This window comes from Marmota monax, unplaced genomic scaffold (assembly GCF_021218885.2).
Source record: "Marmota monax isolate L192 unplaced genomic scaffold, Marmota_monax_Labrador192_F-V1.1 WCK01_AAM20220418_F8-fsc00179, whole genome shotgun sequence".
In the NCBI taxonomy this organism is placed as follows: Eukaryota; Metazoa; Chordata; class Mammalia; order Rodentia; family Sciuridae; genus Marmota; species Marmota monax.
The window spans coordinates 5,572,897-5,594,216 of record NW_026695200.1 but is presented as its reverse complement, the minus strand read 5'-3'; the positions used below and the strand labels follow the sequence as shown (position 1 = coordinate 5,594,216).

Below are 21,320 nucleotides of genomic sequence, written 5' to 3'. Positions count from 1 at the left end.
GGGAATGAGAAACTGAGAGGTGGCAGAGATGGGATTGTTCAGTGCATGGTTCTGGAAGGTAGTTCTCCATAGGATTATTGGTGTATGTTTCATTGCATTGATCTGGCATTTTAGTACCTATTAGTAGATAAAAACATATTTGAAGCCAGGCACAGTGGAATATGCCTGTCATCCCGGTGACTTGGGAGGCTGAGGCAGGAGGATCACAAGCTGGAGACCAGCCTCAGTAACTTATTGAGTCCCTAAGCAACTCAATGAGACCTTCTCTGTAAATAAAATATAAAAACGGGTGAGGATGGGGCTCAGTGGTAAAGTGCCCCTGGGTTCAATCCATAGTATAAAAATAAAGAGCATGAATTCAACAGTGTGTGTGCATGTGCAGGGGGGTGTTTTTTAGAACCTTCTTTGAATTCATAAGAAGTCTTATCTAGAAGCTGGTTTGTAGACTATGTAACACGTTCCAAAATTAAAATTAAAATGGTAAATATGTGTTCTCCACCTTCATAATGTAAAGCAGTAGAGGGAAACAGGCAAACATTGACTCAATACGGATGTCAATGATCAGAATAAAATAATTAGATTGAACAGTTGACTAGAGAGGACAAGGAAATCACATGGGAGTCAGCAACCCCGCAGCTGGACTGGATCTCAGGCATGTCTTCACCCTCATGTGAGCTCGCTTGTCTCTGGAATTTCTGTTTTCCTCTGGATGTTTTTTTTTCATCTGCAAAATGGTGCAATGCCATTTGCTTCTGACAAAGTCTCACTCATTTATTAAGATTTTGAGTAGGTGCCAGGCATGGTGGTGCATACCTCAAATACCAGCTGCTTTGGAGGCTGAGGCAGGAGGATCGCAAGTTGGAGGCCAGCCTCAGCAATTTAGCAAGGCCCTAAGGTACTTAGTGAGACCCTGTCTGTAAATAAAATACAAAAATGGGCTGGGGCTGGTCTTCAGTGATTTAGAGCCCCTGGTTTTGATCCTGGGTACAAAACAAACACCCAGAAAAATGCTCCTGGGGCCACCACCCACCCCTCCCTCAACTCGTCAGCCAGGGAGCAGAACTATGGGGCTTAGTCCTTCTGTGCTCACACACACCCGCGGAGCAAGCTGGAAGTACTGATGCCAGGAAAGTCAATCCAGAGACACAGCAGGATGTGTGTGGGTGGAGCTCTACTGGCAGGTGCGATGAGCGCATGCCTGAGCCAATGGAGATTGACGGTGTTCCAATATTCTCCAATGGGGCGCCGGGGGAGGCGGGCTCTTGCCAGGCCCCCTAGTAATGGCCGCTTGGTAACCCCTGGGCGGGTGAAGGGTAGTGACTCATGGTTCCGCGTGGGTTGGGCTCCCGGCTGGCACCTTGAAGATCCAGGAGGTGGAGAGCGCCACGAAGATGGCGCGCATCGCCTCACACAGCCACGGGAAGGGGCTGGAGCTGGACGAGAGCACCCTAGCCAAGCAGGCAGCCGTGGGGCTCCTGGGGCAGGAGAATGTGCGAGAGGGCGGCAGGCAGGCCCGGGGGGCGTGGGGGCATGGGGATCGTCCTAGCGTTCACCTGACTCAGTTTCAGTTTGGTGCCCGGAGTTGACCCAGGGGCGCTGCCCGCGGAGGCACACTGCAGCCCTTTTTGTGTTTATTCTGAGACAGGGTCTTGCTGAGCTGCTGAGGCTGTTCTCCACCTTGCAGTCCTCCTGCCACAGCCTCCAGGTGACCTGGGATGACAGGCCGGTGCCACCACGCCCAGACCAACCATCCTTTTACCAGTCAAGTCTACTTTTGTTAAGTGGAAACTGTAACAAGTCCCAGCACTTACGGTATTTTTATTTTATTATTATTATTATTATTATTATTATTATTATTATTATTATTATTATTATTATTTTATAATTATTCAGAAAAAAATGGCCCATTCATTGGCCACCCAGTTTAGTAAAGACAGCTGGGGGTGTGCACTCTAAGTTGCTGGACCATAGAGTCATGGCCCATGGACTCCCTGAAAGCTGAGCATCTACAGAAACCTGCAATTTATATGAGCTTGTGACTGTGGCCTTGGAGCCTCCTATTAACAGAAAAGGCCAAAGAAAAGCCTCTGGTTTCTTGTTTATGTCTCTTTTGGGGGGGTGGGGTTGCCAGGGATTGAACTTGGGGAAGCCTCTACCCCTGAGCCCCTCTCCAGTCCTATTTTGCAGTTTATTTACAGACAGGGTCTCTCTGAGTTGCTCAGGATCTCACTTTGGCTGAGGCTGGTTTTGAACTGACATCCTCCTGCCTCAGCTTCTCAAGTCCCTGCGATCACAGGTGTGGGCCACTGTGCCCAGCAGACTTTTCTCTCTCACCTCCACTGTCGGGCCATCCAGAGCAGTGCCTGGAAGGTGCTGGTGCCCAGGGTTGGTTGGACCAGTCTGTGAATCGTTTGGACCAGGGACTGCATTTTTTTCCCCACTGAAACACAGTAATAGTGACCATTTATTCCCTCTGTCTGCAGGCAGGTGATGTCATAGAAGAGTTAATTGAAAGCAAGAAGATGGCAGGAAGAACTGTGCTGTGGGTGGGACCTCTGGGAACTGGAAAGGTCCTTGTGTTCTCATTGATTTCTGCTGCCCAAGAGGACAATCCTCACGTAGAAGCCAAATGGAATATACATCTTAACTAGTCTTTGTTTAGCGACATGGGTCACATGTGTGTTTAAGAAAGGAATCTGATCCCAAACTCATGATTCTAAAATGAAAATCATCCTGGCCAGAGGGGGAGGAAAGTCCTCTGAGGGGTCTGGTCGCTGGGATGGTCCTTGAGCTCTTTCAAGTCTTCTTTGCTTGGGAAATGCATCTCTTTTTCTTTTCTTTTCTTATTTTTTAACCAGTGAATGAACTTGGGGGCACTCAACCACTGAGCCACATCCATTTTTTGTATTTTACTTAGAGCCAGGGTCTCGCTAAAGTTGCTGAGGGCCTTGCTAAGTTGCTGAGGCTGGCCTCCAACTCGTGATCCTCCTGCCTCAGCCTCCTGAGCAGTAGGATTATAGGTTTTCACCACTGTGCCTAGCTGAAAATCCATTTCTGTTGGTCCAGGGCCTCCTAAAATTTTGTGACAGGCTGTGGCTGTGGCTCAGCGGTAGAGCGCTCGCCTTGCACATGTGGGACCCTGGGTTCGATCCTCAGCACCACATAAAAATAAAGAAGTGAAATAAAGGTATTGTGTCCAACTACAACTAAAAAATAAATATTAAAAAATTAAAACAAAGATATTATGTCCATGCACAATTAAAAAAATATTAAAAAATCTTCTGTGGCACATTATTGGAGGGGGAAAAATGAGTCAGACAGTATTTTTTCGAATGCGAACTTTGCCCACCACTATTTTGGCTAGGAGCATGATTGACAAATACCAGAAACGTGCTTTGGATCTTAAAGGGGATTCTAGTGTTTTCCAGGCAGAGAAACAGGAAGTCTCCTGATGGCACAAAATGGCTCAGTTGAGTGCTGAGCTTAAAACTGCTGACTGATTTTATTTATTTATTTATTTTTAGAGAGAGAGAGAGAGAGAGAGAGAGAGAGAGAGAGAGAGAGAGATATGTATGTGGTGCTTTGGATTGAACCCGGGCCGCACGCATGTCAGACAAGCGTGCTACTGCTTGAGCCACATCCCCAGCCCCTGCTGACTGATTTGAAATGTTGAAAATGGGCAGAAAGTTTGATAATTCCCCTGGAATCAGGCTTTCCAGGGGACAAAAGAGGACACACAGGGCAGCTTGTTGGGATCTGCAAGGGGATCGACCAGATCCTCTGGCTTCCCAGAGCTCCTGGTCTGGGCATGGCTTGTTCTCTGGAAGGGCCTCTTGGCATAAGAGAGTAGGAGCCTGCACTCTTGTATGTAAAGAAGTGGGCTGTTACCAGGTGTGGTGGCTCCTGCCTGTCATCTCAGTGACTCTGGAGGCTGAGACAGGAGGATCACATGTTGGAGGCCAGCCTCAGCAGTTTCACCAGGCTCTAAGTGACTTAATGTGACCCTGTTCAAAAATAAACACCCTAAAGTTCTGGGCTGCATCTTGGTGGGTATTGATTGATCAGTTGGGAGGCCTGGGGCAGGCTCGTGACCTTTCAGAAGCAGAAACACAATCAACTGTGAAATAAAAGCTTGATTTTTAATTTTGAAGTTGTATATATGGAGTTGTCATGGTGTGTTGTGTGGTGTCTGATGGTGGATGAAGAAGTCCTCTGTCTGGGGGAAGTTTTTTGAGACTGGAATGCCATACAGTGTGCACTTACAGCAACATTAACTTGTCCAAGTCATCTTCGATTTTTTTTTGGGGGGGGGGGTTTACCAAGAATTGAACCCAGGAGCTCTCGACTCCTCAGCCCCATCTTCAGCTATTTTTACATTTTATTTAGAGACAGGGTCTCACTTAGTTGCTTAGGGCTTCACTTTTTCTGAGGCTGGCCTCCAACTCATGATCCTCCTGCCTCAGCCTCTGGAGCCACTGGGATGATAGGCCTGTGCCATTGCACCAGCATGATAGTTGTTTCCTTCAGTGCTGTTTCTCTCAGTGTTATTTGGTACTTTTTGTCTTCCAGTGTTGCTCTTAAGAAGTCTGATTTTCAGGGTTGGAACCTTTCTTTCTCGATGTTTTGGAGGTACTTTTGGATAGGGCATCCTCCCCTGATTTCCCTTTCTTGATGACCACAGGGCTTTCTGAGTCTCACTGTTTGGTGTCGTTGGTTTGGACACTCGCCAGCTCTGAACCCATGAGCTGTGGGCTTTTCCTGTTCTCTGTGTGCTCTTTCTGGAAGTCCAGCCAAGTGAGATCAGCTGTGCAGCAATTTTCAACCTGGGCTGGTTTTGCCCCCCAGGAGATATTTGCCAGTATCTGGAGAGTCGTCTCTTGTGGTTTTCAAAACGTGGTGGGGGGACTCCTGGCATCTGGTGTTAGAGGCCAGTGATGCTGCCAAGCAACCTGCAGTGCAAGGCTGTCCCCAAAAAACAGAAGAAAGACTGAGAAATCCTTTTTTATTGGCTACCAGGGATCAAACCCAGTGGCACTTAACCCCTGAGCCCTGTCCCTAGCACTTTTTGTATTTTATTTAGAGACAGTGTCTTGCTGAGTTGCTCAGGGCCTTGCTAAGTTGCTGAGGCTGGCCTCCAATTAGCCTTCCTCCCGCCTCAACCTCCCAAGCTGCTGGGATGACAGGCATGCACCCCCCCCACACACACACACAGCTAAGTTTCTTAATCCATGAAATACAAGTTAGTGGGCTGGGATTGTGGCTCAGCAGTGGAGCACTCACCTAGCATGGGCAGGACCCAGTTCAATCCTCAGAACCACATAAAGATAAAGGCATTGTTTTGTGTCCATCTACAACTAAATCAGTTATATCAGTTCAGTCACCTATATCAGTTCAATATTTATTGCTAAGGGGAGGGGTGCTTAACTTTATAATGGCTTGATTTTTGAGCATTTTTTAAGATTTAAGATCTTCCCCTAATTTAGGACTGGAACAAAATTAAACTTGTTTCAAAGAAAAAAAAATAAATATAAATAATGCAACCCTGTTCAAAAATAAACAACATAAAGGTCTGGGATGTGTCTTGGTGGGTAATGGTAGATCAGCTGGGAAGCCTGATAATATTAAAATATTAAAAAAAAATACAAGTTAGACTTTCAAGATGACAGGCTATGGAAAGATCAGTGAGATCTATAGAGCTCCATAGGAAAGGGTAGTTATATGTGGCTTTCTTAGATGAGTTTTTTTAATAATATTATATTTTTTTAGTTGTAGTTGGACACAATACCATTGTTTTATTTATTTATTATTATGTGATGCTGAAGATGAAACCCTGGGCCCTGCACATGCTAGGTGAGTGCTACAACACTGAGCCCCAGCCCCAGCCCAGCCCCTTCCATGAGCTTTTAATGGGAGAAAGCTGGACAGACATGGAGCCATTCTTAACCAAGTATTGATCCTATGTGAATGGAAGGGTCATGGTCACCCCTTCAGTATTAGGTGGAGAGAGGCAGGGATGCTGTTCAGTGGGACGTGGTCACTGTTTTCACACTGGAAACTGAGAATGGGGAGTTGGGGGCTGTGAAAGAACAGGGAAGAGACATTCTGGGTAGAAGGTGGACATGAAAACCAGGCACAATGGCTCACACCTGTAAACCCAGCAACTCAGGAGGCTAAGTCAGGAGGATCTCAAGGTGGAGGCCAGCCTCAGCAGCTCAGTGAAACCCTGTCTCTAAATAGAAATGCTGGGCCTGGGGCTCAGTGGTGGAGCAGCTGCCTGGCACATACAAGGCTCTGAGTTCCATTCCCAGAACCAGCAATATAAAACATGTGGGCAGAGCTGCCTGTGGCCTCCCCTAGGCCTCATGGTGTTGGAATCACATCCCTCCATGTTCTGTTTTAAACATTTTCCTTTGCTATTAGAACACTTGCTTTGGGCTTGCCAACTCAGATGCCTAAGCATTCGGGCAGCGAGGAAAGCAAAGTGACTGGCTCAAGCCCAAGGATGTGGTGCCCTTTCACTAAAAGAGGGCCACGAGGTCCAGACCTGGTTTCTCAAAAGAAGCCAAATACCTGGATTTCTACACGAAAGTTCCTAGGGATCAAAAAATGGCAAGAGCCAGGCATGGTGGCACATGCCTTTAATCCCAGTGGTTGGCTCAGGAGGCTGAGGAAGAGGATAGCAAGTTTGAGGCCAGCCTCAGCAAAAGAAAGGCCCTCAGCAACTCAGGGAGACCCTGTCTCTAAATAAAATACCCAATAAGGCTGGGGATGGGGCTCAGGGGTTGAGTGCCCCTGGTTTCCATCCCCCCACAAAAAAGGCACATCTAAGACTACGTGGTCCCAACCAAACCATCCTGTGGGCAGGTTGTTGGCTCCTTGTAATCTAAACAGTATTTTAATTCACCAGGTGAGGCCATGCAGCATCAGCACTGCTGTGTGCCCAAGACCACACTGGAAAACAGGAGAATACCAGAACTAGAACCAGCCTCTGCCCCACGGGCTAGTGGATTTTGCCCCACAGTGTTCACTGATCATCCCCCAGGTCGGCTGCTCAGAGGTGTTTCCAAAAGGGTATTAAAAAGAAAATCTAAGAGGAGCCTTCCCTGGGCCATCTTTGAGGACATAGCTCCAGTTGGCCTTGTCCCAGCAGCTTGGGAGGCTGAGGCAGGAGGATCAAAAGTTGGAGGCCAGCCTCAGCAACTTAGTGAGGCCCTCAGCAACTCAGGAGGCACTGCATGGCCTGCACACCTGGTGTCTGACCTCATTCTCATTTCAGAGATGAGAAAGGATGAAATGGCACTAAGAGGCCATGGCATTTCCCAGTCCTGGGCCCACTTGAGAGCATTTGCTTTCCATAATTTGGTATTTGACGAGGCATCTGTTCCATCTGGTTCTCTTTAGCATCTGCCAACCTAAGTCAGGTTACTGAGCATCAATTTATAGTTGACCACAGGGCACGGTCAGGGGGAGCTTGTGCAGACCAACCCACCATTTTCAGATTTGGCCTCATATATCATCCACTATTTTCTGGCCTTTTAACATAAAATGAAGGTCATGTAATAAATCATTCCTGATTTGTTAGTGTTATTTTTTTTTTGACCCAGGGATTGAACTCAGGGGTGCTTAACCCCTGAGCCCCATCCCCAACCCTTATATATTTTATTTAGAGAGAAGGTCTCACTGAGTTGCTCAGGGCCTTGCTAAGTGGCTGAGGCTGGCCTCCACATTGCCATCCTTCTGCCTCAGCCTCCTGAGTCTCAGGGATCACAAGTGTGCGACACCATGTTCAGCCTCTTGAATAAATTTTTATAGATGTCTTTGAATTATGTTTTCAAGACTGTGAAATGAAAACCTTTCTTTTCTTGCCTCTGTAGACAGCCCTGGCCCTTGCAATTGCTCAGGAGCTGGGGAGTAAATTGCCTTTCTGCCCCATGGTGGGGAGCAAAGTTTACTCCATGGAGATCAAGAACACAGGTGCTGATGGAGTACTTTCACAGGGCTATCGGTGAGTGTCCCGTTGGAGTGACAGATGGCTGTTACTTCTCCGGTGCTTTGAATCCTTTCATCTTAAAAATGCTTCTGTGATGTGTTGATTGGACTGCTCATGTTCTTTTGATGCTGTTGACAAGACAGGAAATAGCAGCCAGCCATCCCAGCAGCTTGGGAGGCTGAGGTAGGAGGATCACAAGTTGGAGGCTAGCCTCCGCAACTTAGTGAGGCCCTGAGAAACTCAGCAATACTCTGTCTCTAAATAAAATATAAAAAGAGCTGGGGACAGGGCTCAGTGGTCAAGGGCCCCTGGGTTCCATCCCTGGTACCCAAATAAATAATAAATAAATAAAAAACTAAGAAGTCTTGGGGAGCTTTTGATTTAATGCAGAAGGAAAGAAAATGCAGTGGGAAGGTGCAGCATTTGGAAGTGGGGAGATGTCATGGGACCCTGTTTCACCCCCCACAGCCATCTGATTTCCTGGTGACTGGCACTCTGTCTTCCTGCGGTGCCTCTCTGGGGGACTGGCTCTGCCTCTTGATATTCCCCAGCAGGTCCCTGTAAGCACTCAACTATGGGCTCTCTCTCTCTCTCTCTCTCTCTCTCTCTCTCTCTCTCTCTCTCTCTCTCTCTCTCTCCCATGGCTGCTGAGCCAGCCCCAGCCCCTGTGTGTCACTAAGGTAAACTGAAGAGTTCTAATTCTGAAATGTGTCCAGAAGCTAAGCTTTGTGTCACATTGAATTTAGGCTTTTTATTTTTATTTTTTGGTAAAAGGGATTGAACACAGGGGCACTTCACCCCTGAGCCCCATCCCCAGCTTTTTTTGTATTTTATTTAGAAACAGGGTTTCCCCAAATTGCCGAGGCTGGCCTCCAACTTTCAATCCTCCTGCCTCAGCCTCCTGAGCTGCTGGGATTATACGTGTGTACAATCACAACTAGGTTTTACATTTAAAATTTTTCTCTCTATTGTTTTTTCTTCATTTCTTTTCCCTTTTCATTTCCTATTTTTCAGGGTCTCACTTTGTTTCCCAGGCAGTCCTGGAACTCCTGGGTTCAAACCATCCTCTTGCCTCAGTATGCTGAGTAACTATAGCTACAGATGTGTGCTATGGTGCCTGGCTTACTTTTTATTTAAACATGTGCCAGTGATTTTATTTATCTCATTAATTAAACATATGAACCATATTCCAACAGCTCAGGAGGCTGAGGCAGGACGATAGCAAGTTGGAGGCCAGCCTCAGCAATTTAGCCAGACCCTGAGCAACTCAGTGAGACCTTGTCTCTAAATAAAATATAAAAGCGGCTGGGGATGGGGCTCAGGGGTTGAGGGCCCCTGAATTCCATTCCTAGTACCAAAAAGAACAAAAAAAATGTGACCAGTAAGATATCACAACCTTTCAAATACCTGAATATTAATATTTTCAAGAACTTAAATTGGGCTGGGGATGTGGCTCAAGGGCTGGGGATGTGGCTCAAGCGGTAGCACGCTCGCCTGGCATACGTGCGGCCTGGGTTCGATCCTCAGCACCACATACAAAAAGATGATGTGTCCGCCGATAACTGAAAAATAAATATTAAAAAAATTCTCTCTCTCTCTCTCTCTCCCCCTCTCTTTAAAAAAAAAGAACTTAAATTTATTTATTTTTTAGTTCTCGGCAGACACAACATCTTTGTTTGTATGTGGTGCTGAGAATCGAACCCGAGCCGCATGCATGCCAGGCGAGCGCGCTACCGCTTGAGCCACATCCCCAGCCCCTAAGAACTTAAATTTAAAAAAAACACCATTTTTCTTGGCTGGGGCAGGGGCTTAGTGGTAGAGCACCCACCTAGCATGTGTGGGGCCCTGAATTCCATCCTCAGTGCCTCATAAAAAATAAAATAAAAGAATTGTGTCCATCTACAATTTAAAATTTTTTAAAAAGAACAATATTTGTGAGACAAACACCTGATAAAACTGGCCTTCACACAGTTGCTTTTTTTCATTGGCTCAGCAGGAACTGAAATGCTTTTAAAATTTGAAAAAGTAGAGGTGACCAGGCACATTTGATGGGAGTTAGCCCTGGGGTGAGGGGGTGGGGGACACAGCAGGGGCTATTGATGGCAGCAGGTGAGGAGAAATTTCTAGATCCTGCAACAGAATGAAAGGGAAAGCCATGGCCTCCCCTCAGACAGGAGCCTGCTGTCCCTGCACCTTTGACTTCCTGCAAAGCTACAGAGGGAGGAAGGGAGCAGTCATCTGTCCCCATCTGTGCCACTCCCTTGAGGTGATAAAGGTCCCAGTCAGGGACTTAGAAACCTGAGCCAGCAGATGAAACCCATGTCCTTTGTGCTGTCATGGCCAGAGACATTACCTGCATCCCCTCTCCTGGCCACCATCTGGGCCCATGGTCCACTGGGCCTTCCCCTGTCTACTTGTCACCACTGAGAAACTTCCAGACAAATATGAGTGGCTAAGAGACAGAGATGCCTTTCTTCCCCTCCTGGAGGAATTTCATGTCACGGTCCACTGACAGGGAGTATAGACAGGCATTCCATTTGGAGGAATTTCCTCTTTGCAGAATAGAAAAGGTTCTATTAAAAAAAATCAAAGTAGGCTTAAAAGCTCAGAATTTTCTAAACTTGACAGAGTTTTGTGATACCTTCATGTTGTCTGAGAAGTTTCTTTTTTTTTTTTTTTTGTACCAGGGATTGAACCCAGGGGCCCTCGACCCATGAGCCCCATCTCCAGCACTATTCAGCATTTTATTTAGAGACAGAGTCTCCCTGAGTTGCTCAGGGCCTCAGTGTTGTGGAGGCTGGCCTCTAACCCAAGATCCTCCAGCCTCAGCCTCCGGAGCTGCTGGGACTCAAGATGTGCGTAGCTGCTCTGCGCTTTGTTTGGGAAGTTTGTCGTGGGGTTCAGGAGCTGGGAATTTGGTTCATCAAACATAGAATGTGGCTTCTCTTTTGGGTGTTTTCCAAAAGCCCCATTTATAGGCTCTCAGGTGGATCACAGGCAGAGGAGAGCTTGCCCTTAGCTTCCAGTTTTGAGTGTCCTTGTCCTGGTTGGGTTTCTGGAGAAGAGAAGGCAAGGGATGGTGTGATAAGATAATGTACCCCTTGAACAGTGGGAATTGGCCTGACTGTCTGATCCTGTGGCCATGTGTCTCTGCCTTTGGGATATTTCCATATCAGCTCACAGGGAGCCCGATGGCCACTTGCCAGCAGAAGTCCTCTGTGGCCTCCTCATATGTCAGGAGAGCAACCACCTCATCTTTTATTTATTTATTTTTTTTTTTGAGGAGGAGCACCAGAGATTGAACCGGGGGCACCTAACCATGGAGCAATCTCCCAGCCTGTTTTGAATTTATTTGGAGACAGGGTTTCACTGAGTTGATCAGGGCCTCACTGGGTTGCTGAGGCTGGCCTCCAGCGCGCTGGCCTTCTGCCTCAGCCTCCCGAGCTGGGATGACAGGCATGGGCCACTGCTCCCTGTAGTGTAGCTCTCTGCCCATGATGGTGTCTCTGGGTTGACTTGTCAGTTCTTGTGCTGTGGCAGTTTGAGGTAAGAAGGTTGTTGGTGGGAAGGAGACGGATGTGAAGAGAAGGATGGTCCTTCTTTTCACCGTGTCCCCATCAGCCGTCCCTCTCAGGGCTGTGGATAAAGGAGGCCAAGGAGGTCTACTAGGGGCAGGTGCCTGAGCTGACACCATGTGAGACCGAGAACCCCATGGGCGGCTACAACAAGACCATCAGCCATGTGATCATAGGGCTCAAGACAGCCAAGGGCACCAAGCAGCTCAAGGGGAGTCTGTCCTGAGCCCTGTCCTCAGCACTGTGGTACCAGTCAAGTGGTGTGACCTCTGTGTCCCTCTTTCCTTGGCCTCTGCACTATTGATTCCATATGGGACACTCAGGACAACACCATGTATTATAAAGGGACACCTCATAGAGGGCTTTGACATAGGTCTCTTCATGAGGCAGCTCTTCCTTTTCTCATTGATCCTGGGAGTTGTGTAGTTAAGTCAATAAATTGCTTCTGCCATCTCGTCCCCCACATAATGACCATTGGCCAGCCAGGCACAGTGGAGCACACTTGTCATTGCAGCCACTGAGGAGGCTGAGGCAGGAGGATCACAGGTGGAGGCCAGCCTCATCAACTTAGTCAAGGCCCTGTGCAGCTCAGGGAGAGCCTGTCTCTAAATAAAATTAAAAATGGGGCTGGGGACGGGGCTCAGGTGTGAGTCACCCCTAGGTTCAATTCCCAATACTGCCCCCTCACCTCGCCAAAAAGTCAAAGTGGTCATAATTTTGTTTTCTTCTTTCTTTCTTTTTCATATGTTTTTACTCATCCACTGATGTTATGATTGACTCACACTAGCTCTGTACCTGTCCCCTGCTGCATAGCCAGGTCCCCTGCTTCAGGCTTGGGGAGGTATTTTACCTGTGGCTCCTCACAGCTGTGTGCCCGTGTCCACAGATGCCATGAATCTTATTTCCCCTGTTTTCCAGATCAAGGCCTCAGGCTCAAAAAGAGGCTCCACAGTCGTCCTGCATCCAGTGCTGGCTGAGGGGCAGGATGACTTCTAGTCCTCTGGTGCTGGGTGACCCCTGCAAGTCTTCTGAGCTCTCTGGGCCTCAGTTTCTCATCTCTGGACCACACTCCATCCACCATAGAATATCTCCATCTTTCCCTCTTTTATAATTTGATAGTTCTTTGATTCTCTGAGGTGGTTTCTGGGTCACTGCTTTATGAAGACCATGAAAATGTCACTTCTTTCAAGGGTCATTTTTCTGTTTCTTCATGGGGCCTTCATCTCAGGAGCTTGGCTCCGCAAACCTCTCTCTCTCTCTTTAATCCCTCACCACATCCTGTCCACCCTGGATTCATGAGGTTCTGAGAAGTTGGCCCCTTCTCAGGAATGACACATTGAGCCAGTTCATCTGGAAAATCAACCGTATAAAAGTGCCTGAGATGAAAAGAGAAAAATTGTCCTCTTCCACGTAGGAGAGAGGACACAGGAACACAGTGGAAATTTGAGCCATCCATCAGTCAGCTTCATCCAGCTTCTCAAAGAAAATAGCCTAATGGAGAAGAGGAAAATTGTCTTCCAAAAAAAGATGGTGCACCTTGGATACCAGCAGCTCGGGAGGCTGAGGCAGGAGGATCACGAGTTCAAAGCCAGCCTCAGCCAAAGTGAGGCCCTAAGCAAGTCAGTGAGACCCTGGCTCTAAATAAAATGTCAAACAGGACTGGGGATGGGGCTTGGTGGTCCAGGGCCCCTGAGTCAAATCCCTGGTACCCCTAGCTCCCCCCAAACCCAAGTCCATCTGGGCATTTTCCCACATGGATGAGATATTGGGACAGAAGGACCTCAGGTGTGTTGTGTGGAGTTGTGAATTGTCTGAGTTTGAAGGAGGCTTATGAATCTTGGCCTGGGGACTCCCCAGCCCTGTTTCTGTTGGCACAGTGCTCAAAGGAGGCCAGAGAGGCTGGGCCCTGGTGACCTCCTGGCATCTCTGTTGGGGTGCAGTTTTGAACATGATCCACCCATTTTAACTGTGTGTGGCTCACAGGATTTTTATGCATGACATAGTTTATACCCCCATTTTAATTCTAGAACTTTGTCATGACCTTCAAAGGGACCACTTTCCATTGAATGGCCACCTGCTTTCCCTCCCCTTAGCCTTTGGCTACCACATACTGACTTTGTTCCTGGATTGGCATTTTGGAGGCCACTTCCTGCCGAGGGATCCCTGCAGTGGTGTTAGTCTGTGTCATGTTCCCCGCCACCCCCCTTTGACTCTGGACTCTGTCTGGGACAGAGCTCAGGTGTATTTCCACAGGGTGGCCATCTGTTGCAGCTGCCCTGGAGGCTGAGCCTCAGGACCTGTCTGCCAGCCGGGTCCTGCAGAGGCTGCAGTCCTTGCCCAGTGCACACCCTTGGGGAAGAGCAAGGCCCCATAGAGCACCATCACCTGAGATGTGTGTGGACAGCCCCAGGGGCCAGAGGGTGCTAGGGTTTGCTTTCTTCTGCTCCTGGGGTTCGAACCCAGGGCCCTGGCAATAGTGAACCAGCACTCTGCCACTGAGCTTTGCCCCAGCCCCAGGGCCTAGCTATGTGGTCTAGACTAGCCTCCACCTTGGTGATCCTCTTTCCTTAGCCTCCTGACCCAGACAGTTTGGGGGGATGCCAACTTATGTTTCCCCTTCTGAGCTGCACTCCTCTGTGTGTGCTGGGTGCTGTCGCATAGAGGAGGAGACCAAGGCCCAGAGAGCTGGAATCACAGGCCACGTCAAATGCAGCCTTAGGTGTCTAAGCAGGAAGCCCAACCCAAGAACTGGAGCTGTAGTGGTGATTCTGGGGGATGCCGTGGGGTGTGGCCATGGACACATGTCCCCTCTATGGGCAGCCAGGTTCCTGTGAGAATGCTCCTGCCACTATGCAACCCTGAAGGCAAGGCAAAGAGGAGAAGTGGTGACCTTCTCTTGTCCCCTGCAAGCAGACATGGTCACACTTAGGTTCACCTCCTGGTGTGCTAACCCCCCGTCCAGGCTCTTGCACCCTGCCACATACCCACCCAATCCTAGGATCACTGGCTACCTCAGGTGTCTCTCTCTCTCTCTCTCTCTCTCTCTCTCTCTCTCTCTCTCTCTCTCGTGTTTAGTCCTGTGAACTGAACCCTGAGTGCTTAAGCAGGGAGCCAGAAACCTGCCCTTTTTATTTTGCTTTGTATTGTTTTGAGAGAGAGTCTCCTCTTGATACGTTGCTGAGGCTGGCCTCCAACTTGGCAATCCTCCTGCCTCAGCCTCCTGAGTCCCTGGGAAGACAGGTGTGTACCGCTGTGCCTGACCCCTCAGGTCTCTTACGAAAAGGTGCCTTCCCTCAGGGACAAAAGTAACTGGAAAGTGCATCCTGGATATCTGAGTCCCCCTTTGTGTGGTTTTCTTTGGTTTTAGCTGGACCCCAGAATTTTTGAAAGTCTGCAGAAGAAGTGAGTTGAGGCCAGGGAGGTCATCTACATGAAGGCCAATAGCGGGGCTGTGAAAGTATGCTCCCTGGGGACAGCACCATGCCTGAGGGTCTGCCAGTGGGGAACGTGGGTGACCAGGGCCTCACTTTCCTCAGTGGGGGTGGGTTGGGGAAGGTCAGCAGCTGTCCCTGGACCTAAGTCAACTTGGCTTTTCTCTCTTCCTCTCCTTGTGACTTCAGCAGAGTGTGCAAAATCAAAACCCTGTACGGGGGCAGGGACCCAGACAGCCTTTGTCTCTTCCTGCTGCACCAGGTGGCATCTTCCATTTTTCTTTATCTCCCTGGTGTCCCTCCCTGAGTCCTGAGCCTTGGGACTGTACCATGTGGCTCCTGCTCTATCTGATGCTATGTTCCATGGTGGCTGCACCTCCCTGGTTCATGGATGAGCCTAAGGCCTCGTGTCATCCATAAATCACTACCTACAGGAGCCGGGCCCCTGGCTCCAGTGAGTCTCCTGGATGATCCTTTATCAGGAGTGAAAAGAAAGGGGAGAGAATCTTCCAGAAAGTCTCAGGTGTTGCACGGGCCAGTCTGGGAGCCCAGCGTGGCACCAGGCAGCAGGGCGCAGGTGGAGGGCACTGTTGGGGGCCCTCGGTGGGCAGCAAGGACCTTTCTGTCACTGAGCACTGTGTGGTCCCAGTGCCCCGTGGTCTGCTGGCAGAGGCAGGGCAGGTGCGACTCCTAGGCCACGGATTTCACTCTGGAGCCCAAGGAGGACATGCCCTGCCCAACGGCAACATTCACAAGAAGAAGGAGGTTATCTAGGATGGGACGTTGTATGACCTGGATGTGGCCCATGCCAGGCACCAGGGAAAGGCCCTCCTGGCCCAGCGCATGCACAAGGCCCTAGGAACCAGTGGTCAGGGCCGTGCTGTCCTCCTGGAGGCCCTCTGGGAGGCTCAGCAGTTTGCACAACATGAGCTTCGGCCCCTTTGTCCCAATGTCCAGATGCCGTCACAGCTGATCTCTGGGCATTGTCTACACCTGGCTGCCTGCCAGCCTGCTGGGGGCTGCTCTCCACCCTGGGCTGGGGGCTCCTGGCGGGAGCCTTCACAGGGCTTCAGACAGCCTCACAGAGGCTCCGGCCTCTGTAGACCCTGAGCACCAAGTCCTCCAGCTCCCAGCTGGCGCTGCTCTGGGCCCCGCTGGACAGAGAGTCAGGTTTGCTCTTCATCCTGAAGGGGGCCTACTCCTCCCAACCAGGAATGGGCTTTCTGCTGGGAATCTGGTTTTGCTTTTTGTTCCTTGGAGCTTTGCCCAGGAGAGGCCAGAGACTCTTAGGATTGCAATTTCTTCCTACCTGGATGGAGTTTTTTTTTGTTGTTGTTGTTTTTTGTTTTTAAACTGAAGCTTAAACCCCAGGGGTGCTTACCCATGGAGTCCCGTCCACAGCCCTTTCTATACTTTATTTAGAGACAGGGTCTTGCTGAGTTGCTCAGGACCTCACTAAGTTTCTGAGGCTGGCCTCCAACTTACGGTCCTCCTGTCTCAGCCTCTCAAATTGCCAGGATTTTTAAAGACACGTGCCACCATGCACGACTCTGCTAGATTCGTGCAGGTCAGGGGAAACCTCGAGGGGATCCCTCTGAGTTCAGGAGCCCCTCATCCTTCCCAGGGGTGCTGTGCTGGGCCTGTCCACCTCAGGCTTCCAAGTAGAGTGACATCAGGGATCCACAGGAGTCAGGAGGATGGGCTTTGGTAGCTGCCTAGAAAGTCTTCTCTCCTACAGGGGTGACAAGACATCCTGTCCATGATGAGCCAGTTGATGAAGCCAAAGAAGACAGAGTTGAGGCTCTGCCTCTGATATGCTCCCGGCTCTGAGCAACCGCCACTGTGCCTCTCTGTGTCTTTAATCCCTTTAGAAGCCGTGGCCACGCTGTGTGCTCTGGTCCTGCTGAGGTCAGCATCTGCTTCCTTTGAGGTCCCAGAAAGGTGCCAAATTTTACCCCAAGCAGTGGGTCTCCCTTATTCCTTTGTGGACTTATTTTTTTTTTTTATGCCAGTGATTGAACTTGGGGGGCCTTGACCATTGAGCCCTGGCCCAGCACTTTTATTTTTTATTTAGAGACAGGGCATGGCTGAGTTGCTTAGGCCCTTGCTAGGTTGCTGAGGCTGCCCTCCAACTTGTGATCCTCCTGCCTCAGCCTCCCTGGCTGCTGGGATGACAGGCATGTGCCACTGCACCTGGCTCTTCCCCAATTTTATGTCCTTCTCGGGCCCATTACCACTTTACACCCTGAAAATGTAAGTTCAACATGAATCCACTGTTGCCTTGAGGCTTCACAGCAGCCTAAGCTCCTCTATGAGTGGCCAAGAGCAGATCTGTCTCTGAACTTGGTTTTGACAGCCCCGCATCACAGCTCTGGGCAAGGACAGGCCTCAGATCCCAGTTCTTTGGGAACAGCTCCAATCTGATGACAGGGGGCACTGGTTTGGAAGGTGAGGGCTGGGACCTGAGGTGGGTCTGCCATTCTGCAGAGGCTGATGGCTTTGAGGCCGAGGCTGGTCCTGCTCTGACCCTCCTTGCTCAGGTTTCCTGGGGAGAAGATTCTAACTGCACTTGATGGAAAGTTCATTAACCTGAGCATTGTAACTCAGGGCCCCCAAAAGGGATCCTTGACTGAGTGCAGCAGAGGAGAATTTGTATATGAAAACACATCTCCCTGGGGCTCCCAAGTGGGGTGTCTTGGCATCAGGCTTTGGGCTACATGGGGCAGCTTTGGACACTGCACCCCACACAGCTTCATGGAAGGCTTTTTGTGGCATTTGGGGGCGATGATGCCTGTTTTCTTTTTTTTTAGATGAGGGTAAAGGGATTCAACTCAGGGTCTCTTGACCCATGAGCCCCATCCTCAGCCCTATTTTGTATTTTATTCAGAGACAGGGTCTCAACTGAGTTGCTCAGGGCCTTACAAAGTTGCTAAGGCTGGCCTCCAACTTGCCATCCTCCTGCCTCAGCCCCCAGAGCCCTTGGGAAGCCATTGTGCCCGGCTTGAGGAATTTCTAGACTAGGGTGAAGATGTGAGGACCAGAACTTATGTCACACTGGTGGCCTCCCTGATGGGGCTGTTATGTTCCCACTCATGGAAGCTCTGTCCTTTTCTGGCTCTACAACAACCAGCCAGAGCCTGGAGGGGGCCCAGCTGGCAGAGTCCTGCTGCCTGTGGACCTGAGGGGGACTCCTTCTGGGCCCAGCTGGACTTCTGGCCCAACTGTCCACTGCAGGTCCTTGGTGCAGCTGGTAACTTCAGCCAACTTGCTGGCCAAGATCAACAGGAAGGACAGCATTGAGCAAGAGCCCATAGAGGAGAGCAGCGAGCTGTTAATGACACCAAATCCTCGGCCAAGATTCTGGCTGACCAGCAGGACAAGTCCATGAAGGGACCCGGCCAGTACTCCATGGAGACTGTGTCCCCACAAAGGCAGTGTACACGTCCTGGGCCTGGCCTCCCCTCTCCCTTGAGCTCTGCAGTGTGGTTAGTTCTGTCTAAAGAGCTTTTTTTTTGTTTTAAATCATAAATTTTGGGATTGCTTTGGTGGAATCCTCCCTCCCCTGAGGTGTTTTTAAATAAAATCTTAAATGTTATTTGGACGACACCACCCCTACCCCCTCTATCTCCCTTCCTCCCTCCCTCTCTCTCCCTCTTTATTTATTTATTTTTTTTAGGAGCAAGGAATAATTGGGATTAAACCCAAGGACATTTTTATAAAGAGACAGGGCCTGACTGAGTTGCTCAGGGCCTTGCTGAGTTGCAGAGGCTGGCCTCCAAACCGAGATCCTCCTGCCTTAGCCTGCCAAGCCACTGGGATGACAGGGTGTGTGCCACCATACCCAGCTGGCCATATCTTAATTATCTACTATTGTTATATATATTTCCTCACATGGCTTGGGATCAAGGCTAAAGGTGTGGGTTCTGGGCACTGTCCCCAGGAAGGGTGCCTCCATGTCCCCCACTATGTGCTGTTGGGATTTCTCTCAGGTCAAGCCCTGGGACAAGCTCATTTGTCACAGGGGATAGTGGGGGCCAGGGTGAATCCTGAGCTTTACCTCCACCTCTGCCCACAATCTCCTCATCCACTCTATCCCATGTCCCCACACCCTGGCTGCTGAAGTCCTGCCCATATGGGGGATGCCTCTGTGTGCTCATGCACACTGTGCTTGGCCTATTGGTAAGGAACCTTCTGGAATGGCCAGCTGTCAGGGGCTGTCCCCTCCCACTCACTCAGTGGCCCTCTAACCCTGAGATGGTCAGTGATGGGGATAAGCTGAAGGGACCAGGAGCCAACAGAAGGCTATCAATGGCCCAGCTGGACCAGCCTGAGCAACCAGAGAGAGTCATTCTGGGTGTCACCCAGTGAGCAGTGACGTGAGTCACACTGATATCAGAGGAACTTAGTCAACACAGGGGGCTGGGCTCGGCCACCTGTGGGTTCCAAGTCAATGAGGTAAATGTGCAGTCCAGGACAACAGGAGGACAGGAGAAGAGGGACCATGTGGGTCTGAAGCGTCCCCTCGAACCAGCCAGGAGGTGGTGGTCAATGCCAACTGGATGCGTCCACAGCAAGTGCCTTGGCAGATACATGGGTACGGTGGACTCCCCACACCCAGGGTCCCGGTCAGGCCATGAGCTCAGCTGAGGGACACAAGCAGAGCACCTGACCAGTCCTCCCCCAAACTGTTGAGGTCACCAAGAACAAGGGCCATCGAAGAAAAGGTCACAGCCCAGAGAAGCCTTTAGAGATGGGACATCAAGGTCCATGGCTGGGATTTTAGGACAGAAAAAGGAGCATCAGGTAAAATGGAAGGCGGTGGGTGCAGGTGGTGACTGGGTGCCAAATTCAAAAGATGATGGGTGACACACAGGAAGGCACTGCCACCATCACACTGCTCTGCAAATCTGAAACTGTTCTAAAATTCTAAGTTTCCCCCTTGTGGCACTGGGCATTGAACCCAGGACCTCACATGGTGGCCAAAAGTTCCAAGAAGGCATGTGCAGTGGGGTGTCCTGTCATCCCAGCAGCTCTGGAGGCTGAGGCAGGAGGATCACAATTGGAGGCCAGCCTCAACAATTTAGGTAGGTCCTAAGCAACTCAAGGAGACCTCGTCTCTAAATATAATATAAAATAGGGCTGGGGATGGGGCCCAGGGTTGAGTGACCCTGGGTTCCATCCCTGATACCACCCCAAAAAGATGGAAGCTGAGTGGCAGTGAGAGCCCAGAGCGTCCTGGGCTGCACCCCTCCCTTGGTGCATGGAACTTGTCTCACTTGAGTCCTGGGTATTTGAAGGTCCCTGCGCATCTTCAGATCTGACCTCTAAGGGCAGGTTTTGGCCTGGCCCCTCCTCTGACACAGGCTCCAACCTTTCCCAGGAACAGACGAAAGGCCGCAGTGACAGCAGGCCCCAGCTGTGGGTTGGGACAGAGGTGCCCTGGTGGTCAGAGGGGTGTGTAGTCTTCTGTTCCTGCTCCTCAGGTGGCCAACTGGCTCTGGGCAGAGATGGCCCTGGGTAGGCAGGTTGGGTGGCCTGGATCTCCTCTGACTCCCCAGCCACAGGGCCTGATGGTCACATTCATCTCCCAGAGGCAGTTTTTCCAATGACCCCTCGCCCATGGGGAGAAGTCTCTCCTTCCATTATGAAAGGGACACAGCCCAGGCAGAGCAGAATATTTGTCACATCTTATTGCGCTGACACGCCATCTAGCGGCCATGACAGCACTCCCATTTTTTGTGCTATTTCAGCTCCAGCCTGAAAAATGTGGTGAAGGGGGGGGGTTGAATGGTCCCCTGAAGTGTTTGAATTGGTCACAGCTGGGCCCAGGCTCTGGGGTGCCTCCCAGTGCAGGATTGGGTGGCCCATCAATCCCAGCTTCCTGCCGGATCCCAGGGGCCCCTGTGGGAGTGAAAACCCAGGACAGGAAGGGCTTTTTTTTAGCACCACGAACTGAACCCTGGGTCCCTTACCCACTGACCCCGTCCCCAACCCTTTATATATTTTATTTAGAGCCAGGGTCTCTCTGAGTTGCTCAGGACCTCTCTAAGTTGCTGAGGCTGGCCTCCACATTTCAATCCTCCCCCCTCAGCCTCCCAAAATTCTGGGATGACAGGTATTTGCAACCAAGCCAGGCTCCTTTCTGTTCTTGAGCCTCAGTTTCCCCATCTGTAAGATGGGCCTCCGTCTACTATCGCTGGAGGTGTGTGACCATATCCCATGGACCTGGGAGGTGATGTGTGATCAGCCACCCAAGCAGCCCGGATGGAGAGGTTCCCCCAATCTTGGTCCCTCCAGGAAGAGGACTTGGCAGTCTGTCAACAA

General features: G+C 50.2%; 1 pseudogene; it reads left to right on the top strand.

Annotated features, from left to right (window-relative positions):
- The window catches only part of LOC124082360 (ruvB-like 1), a 35,093-nt pseudogene extending 16,709 nt beyond the window's left edge, over window positions 1-18,384 (top strand).
- Window positions 18,385-21,320: the final 2,936 nt, after the last annotated feature.